This window comes from Coffea eugenioides, unplaced genomic scaffold (genome assembly GCF_003713205.1).
Source record: "Coffea eugenioides isolate CCC68of unplaced genomic scaffold, Ceug_1.0 ScVebR1_715;HRSCAF=1439, whole genome shotgun sequence".
Taxonomy (NCBI): domain Eukaryota; kingdom Viridiplantae; phylum Streptophyta; class Magnoliopsida; order Gentianales; family Rubiaceae; genus Coffea; species Coffea eugenioides.
In genome coordinates this window covers 26,226-32,744 of record NW_020864579.1, presented here as the reverse complement: position 1 = coordinate 32,744, position 6,519 = coordinate 26,226, and the positions used below count along the sequence as shown (strand labels likewise).

Below are 6,519 nucleotides of genomic sequence, written 5' to 3'. Positions count from 1 at the left end.
AAAATCATCCAAAGTAGTAGCCTAGAGGTGTAGGCTTAGTTTGATGCGGGACTAGCTGACCCTCCTCCGGTCTAGGCAAGGTCAACACTTGCCTCGTCTCCAATGTTAGAGACGTCACCACTTAAGTCTACTGAAGTCCCCAAACAGGTCATCACAAACATTCAGGTTTGACTCGACTCTATTCCTCACTTTTATTGCCCCCTAAACGCGTTCCTGAGCTTCTCCAAGTTACATACAAAGATTTACCAATCCTTTGATGGCCTTCAACCATATCATACCTGTGCTCCTTAATTCGATCGGCTTGCATTTTAGTAGTTTCCTTTAGTTGATTGACTTCAGCTTTAAACCTAGCATTGTCCCGGGCAAGCAACTTTCGCTCCTTCACAACGGCCAACACTACTCCATTAGAATAGGTAAAATTTGCAGACACTCACACCACTTGTAGTGATTAGATAAGCCCCAATAGGCTCTAGGCCTCCGGGTCTGATTTGATACTTAATCATCGGTAAGTCCCCACGGGATGGCTCGCCAACCGGTCTATTACTAGGGCCGCCAGATTCATCCAGCCTGCACAAAGTGTAGATAAACTTAAGTACTCTTAAGGGAAAATAATCAAATATAATCCTCAAGTCGAAAATTCCTAACTCGCCCAAACCAATTCAAACCTAGGCTCAAAATTTTTTTTCCCTTCCAGTGATCACTTAACTTTCAAACCAATCCCACAGTCCAGCATCCTGAGCTTTTATGTCTAGGATACTCTACAAAGATCTGAAGCCTAAGCTCTGATACCAACTGTGACAGCCCCACCTCTCCCTAGGGCAAACCCTAGGGTATCAACGGACTGCCTGCCCAACTCTCGCCAGGACTCAGTCGTTCAAAGTACTAATATCATCAATGAAACGAATGTAACATTTGACAATGCAGGGGATTGAAACACTAACTCAAACATAATCACTAATTCAACAATTCAGCTTAGTACATATATCATCGCATGCCAACTTACCACGCTTCACTCAAAATTACATAATATAAATCACCCTTAAGAATTTAAGCTTACAAGTCTGCTTAAACGAAAGTTACAACCTCAAAACGCAAGAACGGCAAAATAAAGCTAAGAAAGCCCTCGATCAAATCCCTTCCCGATCTGTTAAGGAAAACAAAGGGAATGGGGTGAGCTAAAGCCCAGTGAGGTTCCAGGTAAACAAGTAAACACATAGCCACATAAAATCACAAAATAGCCAACTAAACACCGTACAGTAAAATAACAGTTCAATTCAAGGATACGGGTGGCTTTCAAAAGCCAAAGGTCCACTTGAGCTTGATCATAATTGCCTCCTGTTGACACTCCGTCAACACTTGTAACAGTATATAGGTCCGTACAACACCACTTTCACCAGTCTCCGTCCACCAAACAACCCCCCACCGGGCCCGCACTCCATAAACAGTAGTTTGGTAATACTCGAGTATACCAGGAATCCGAGTTTCCAATGCTCAAGGATTCCAATGAAACAGTATCAAGCCGAGGATTTTATCACTGGTGGTGCTAGACAACACAACAAGCAAGCACAACGGCTATGCTTCACCAGGGACCTCCAAGCAAGATTCAATTTCCAGTGAACAGTAAACAGTCCTCAAGGTTTATCGGCCTTCTTGACCAAGCCCTTGCTGGCTCGATACAACCAACTCACCTATGAGGTTGGGTACCCAAACAGTAACAGTAGTTGGTGGAATGTCATCCACGCAACTTAAGCACAGTCATGTATAGCAATATCTCATTTCATGTTAATTCATTCAGTAAGTAGAGCCTCAGTGAAAAGAAAAAATAAGAAAGGTCGAGTGCGATAAAGTACACACTCGCCTCAATTTTAATTAAAACAGTGTTTGGCTCAAACAATAACAATTCAATACTTTCAAGTACACGAATATTTCTCATAACAAGTAGCAGGTAGTGGAACACTCACCTGTCAAGCAAAAGTAATAATCGACGTCAAACGTCTCAGTTACGATCACCGTCGTTGCCCAAACCTAGGTCAACGAGTGAAAACATTAATAATTGGATTCGTTCCCTACTAAAGTATAGGTTCATTAAGAGGCCAAGTGAGTAGCTTAAGCTACTTAATCCGGCATGCAAATAGGGTCTAAACCACGGTGAAAGTTCATGGAAAACAAGTCTAGTATGTATATGAAAGTTTGGCAAAAGAAAAGTTTCACTACAGCTCAAAGGCTTCATTACGGGTTAAACTGTCTTGCCCGGCCAGCCTCGGGAAAACGGTCATTGCTCATTGTGGGAAAGTCAGAATTTGGTTCCGTCAGTTGCATTGGAAACTAGGTTCATAAGGCTAAATTTGTCTAGAAGAAACCATTTCCAAAATCCCAACATAAGTGGCTCAAAATTAAGAAACCAAATGAACTTTCTGGACTGTCTCGGATGAACAGTACTTCCCGGACAGCCAACTTTCCAGACTCGCCACGGATCGTTCGGGATGAACCAGAAAATGAGCTTTGTACCGTTTTAAAGCTCTAAGAGTCTACTTTCAATTGCCATAAACGGCACTCAATTCTGATCAGTGAGTAACACGTTATGACCTTAACAAGATGGCTGGACAGAAAATTTCTGGACCTAGTCCAGTTTTCCTCCTTTGTTTATAACTCAAAATTTATTCAACCAAATTGGCTAATTTTTTTGTAGACAACCTCCACACACATAACCCAACATATAATACTCACATTTGTAGCCAAAATGTGCATGAAAATATCAAGGAAAAACCGGGCAGCAAGCTTAAAAAGTTTCGGTCAGCACACTTTAAAAAATTTCTAACTTCTACTCTTCTTGTTATTTTCATTCCTTGCACATAACAAGTATTAGATCCAACTAAATAGGGGTTTAAAACATATCAATACTTCATAAACACACATGAATAAGGGTTAGACATTTCATCAAACACTTGGTATGCATATTAGTAAACCTAACCATTACTTGATTAACTCAAGAAACTAACCCCAAATTCAACCATAACAAGTTGTTTTTCACCATTTCAACCTCAAGTAGATGATATAACATCATAAACCCAAATTTTAAAGATTACATACCTTACTTACAAGTTGCTTTGGTCACCAAACAAACCACCACAATAGAAGCTTTAGGCTTGAAACAACCTCAAAGATTGAAGGAAATTTTCTCACAAACTTTAGATCTTTCTCTTTTTGGTTTTTGTTCAAGATCAAACTAAGGTTGTCATAGCAAGAAGATGGAGTTTTCTTCCTTCTCTTGGAAGCCCTTAAGGTGGATGAAATTTTGGAGGAAAATGAAGCAAAGTTGGTTTAAAATTCCTCTAATCCTTTGGTCAAACAAGATACATGGCTAGGGTTTTGCCACATGGCTCCATTATTGTCCTAACCTTTTCTTAACCTTTGACTAATGCCATTCTTACCTTTCCAAATGCACCAATAATTATTCAACACCTCTAATCTCTCACATAAAGTCTCTACCACTAATAAAGAACACTTGGACAATTACAAGTGGTGAATTATTTACAACCTAGCTCAAGGAAATATTTTACTTCAAGTAAAATGAATTGAAATGAAATGCATGGAAATTATTATAACACATAGAAAATAATTTGTAAGGGCATATATTAAATGGTCTAGATCTTATAATAAGGCATGTAAGTAAGAAAATTGTGTTTTAAAGTGAGGGTCAATACAAGGGATTTGTTGTAACACATTGTGAAATATAATGCCAGGGCATATAAGAGGTGGTTTGAATCTTGGTGCAAGGCATGTAGTTTGGGGAAATTGTATTTTAAAAATGAGGGTTCTCACACTCTCTCCCCCTTAAAGAATTTCGCCCTCGAGATTCTCAGCTTGATTACTAAGTAGTTCAAAATATTTTCGATGAATATCCTTTTTAACTCTCTCGAGTCCTGTGAGCGCATGCTTTAGTAAGACCAGCAATACAAAGCCATATTATGTAGGAATTGAAGCTACAAATCTTTATTTAGAACATGTTTCAATTTACAAGTTTCATAGTTGTATAACCTATCGAAATATAATACTAGCTTGTTCCCATCGAAGAATAATCCTTATGTCCTTACTAATCAATGTTGCAAAAGTCATTTAGAGCAGAAAAGTATCACTTATAGCCAAACGTTTAGAGAAAGTAGAAAAGACGTTCAAAATGCAAAGTTGTAAACTGTCCGACCTAAGGTGGTTTGAAGAACTCATTTTCCTTTCATTTAAGTCTCGTTTCTACTCATAAACCAACCTCAAAATAGTTTACCAACTCCAATCCTAAAGTTGGGAATGTAAGTAGGAATAATCCTAGGAAAAATAGAAATTTTTTTAGTTTTACGTGATCTCATTTGAAAATCTTATCTCGAGCTTCTTATGTCCAAAACTTAAAAACTTTATACCGTCGGAATATGGATTCAAATTGTTACAACTTTCTAGAAGGTACCATTGTAAGATCCAATCCACGAGTCGGTCAAATTCCAACCTAAAGTTGCTGCTTCACCCAGTAACAGACAGAACAGGTATACAGTTTCAGTCAACTTTGAAAAATCATAGATATTCATGGAAATTGAGAACAATACTGATACTCTGAATCTAGTTTCAAACATAATAAAACTCAATTTTGACTTTTCTACATCAAGATATAACAAATTCTGTAAAACCTTCCAAGGTTCCCTGCGGAAAAAATTTTCAGCGGCACATCCTTTGTGTTTACTAACTTTTCCTAGCCCATTCAAGGCTTCATTCTTCCCATGAAATAGCTTCAACTCAAGCATATAAATATCAAGCCCACAACTCACTACATCAAGCATATAACCGTCTCTACTCAAGTTTAGCAAAATGAAACCCGAAGCTGAAATTCTTAATCACAAGCTTGAATTTTCTTTAGGCAAGTCATAACAAAGCTATCAGACCATGGTCAGTACTTAAGCATGACGTGTGGTAGAAAATTCACCATAAAACCATAAATTACCATAACACTAGTTCAACCCATGAAATTTTCCATAAAGCTGCCAAAAGTACTACCTTAATCCACTAGTTTTCCTATATTGGTAGTAGAGGAAAATTGCTAGCCAAAGTTACCTTGTAACCTCAAGAAAGATGGAAATCCAGGGCTTCTTCCTCAAAAATCGCTCCACCAATACCTTGAAATCTTTCTTAGTTAACATTTCCATGGAGTAACTTCAGATTCAAGTACAAAATTGAGGTTGGAGTTGGAGGTCTCTCTTTGGTTTCTCTTCTCTCTTGGTTCGGCCAAGTAAGAGGGAAGATGAAGACAATTCGGTCAAATTGTTGATTTAGTCAAGGTGAAAAATGTGACGCAAACCTTAATCTCGATAGAAAGAAGAGTTACAACATGGTTACTATTCTTGCTAGCTCTTTAACCCATACACTCTGTACATTAAATCATTTCTTCCCTTCGAGCGACAAACGATAAATTTTTAACTCAAAGACCAAAGTAGGGCAATAAACTCAGGGATAAGGATCCAATATTGCACCACCACAAATATTTCATAGCACTTATTAAAACAGCAGGTACCAAGTCCACTGTTCCTAAGGGAATACATCTTGCTATATAAAAATATCACTATGCATAGTCCAATGATTATAACTTATCCAGGCAAAAACCTCATTAATGGCTATTCAACTTGGCAAATGTACTGGTACAAACTTATTCTGTACCTCTTCTGGAACCCCTTCATATTTCCTTTCAATCGTATGTTCTGATGCAATAGTTCAATGTTCTCTAGGTATTTTGGTTCCCATCATCTTTCCCAGTACTCAGTTCATCTCTTTTGCAACTCTATTTCTGATGCGGTTGAGCACGAGGCCCAAAGTGTACAAGTAGACCCTGTGAAGGTACCCCAAGGACCAGTGACACGAGCACGAGCTAAGAGATTCAAGGAGTCCCTCCAAGCCTTGGTACGTGCCATCCAAACCCAAGAGAAACCGGGCATTGAAGGAATTGAGTTGGAATATCCTTGCACGACTACTAAAATGCTGCTTACAATTGAAGATGCGAGTGTTCAAGCTCCAAACGGCGGGCTGAGCCGCAGTTAAGTACCCTCGCTGAGCCGTACGGGGATCTATAGTTAGTTGGGCTAGCTTTCGGTCAAGTGAAGGCCCAGGGGGCTGGCCGAACTTTCCTTGTTATTTTTCCAGTTTATTATGTCTTAGTCACGGCTATTAATAGCCTCAAGCCGCATGTTACATTCAGTTTTTGAGAGTATTGAATAAAATTTCCAGAATTTCGTCCATTCCTTGTGGCAAATTCCCTTAGCTTGTAAAAGCTAAGTTGAACATCCTAGAGTTGATCCTAGGCTGTTCTTGACTTATCAATCAAGCACACATACTTGATTGTGGCGTCCTCTACCGTTAAATCTGTTCTTGAGTGGTCCAAGTTCGGGTTCAACTCCGTCAAATCTTCATCGTGTTCCTCTAGATCCGAAGTAGCTTCCGCGTCTCGTATCAGCTGGCATCAGAGCTAGTTAGAGGTATCACGAATAT

General features: G+C 39.0%; 1 long non-coding RNA gene across 1 annotated transcript; it reads right to left on the bottom strand.

Annotated features, from left to right (window-relative positions):
- Nucleotides 1–1,008: 1,008 nt before the first annotated feature.
- LOC113758786 lies at nt 1,009–3,177 on the bottom strand. Its single transcript, XR_003466854.1, has 3 exons — nt 3,091–3,177; nt 1,962–2,025; nt 1,009–1,144 (listed from the first exon to the last, which is right to left on the bottom strand). It is a non-coding gene; the product is annotated as an uncharacterized LOC113758786 (long non-coding RNA).
- Between the last annotated feature and the right edge of the window lie 3,342 nt (nt 3,178–6,519).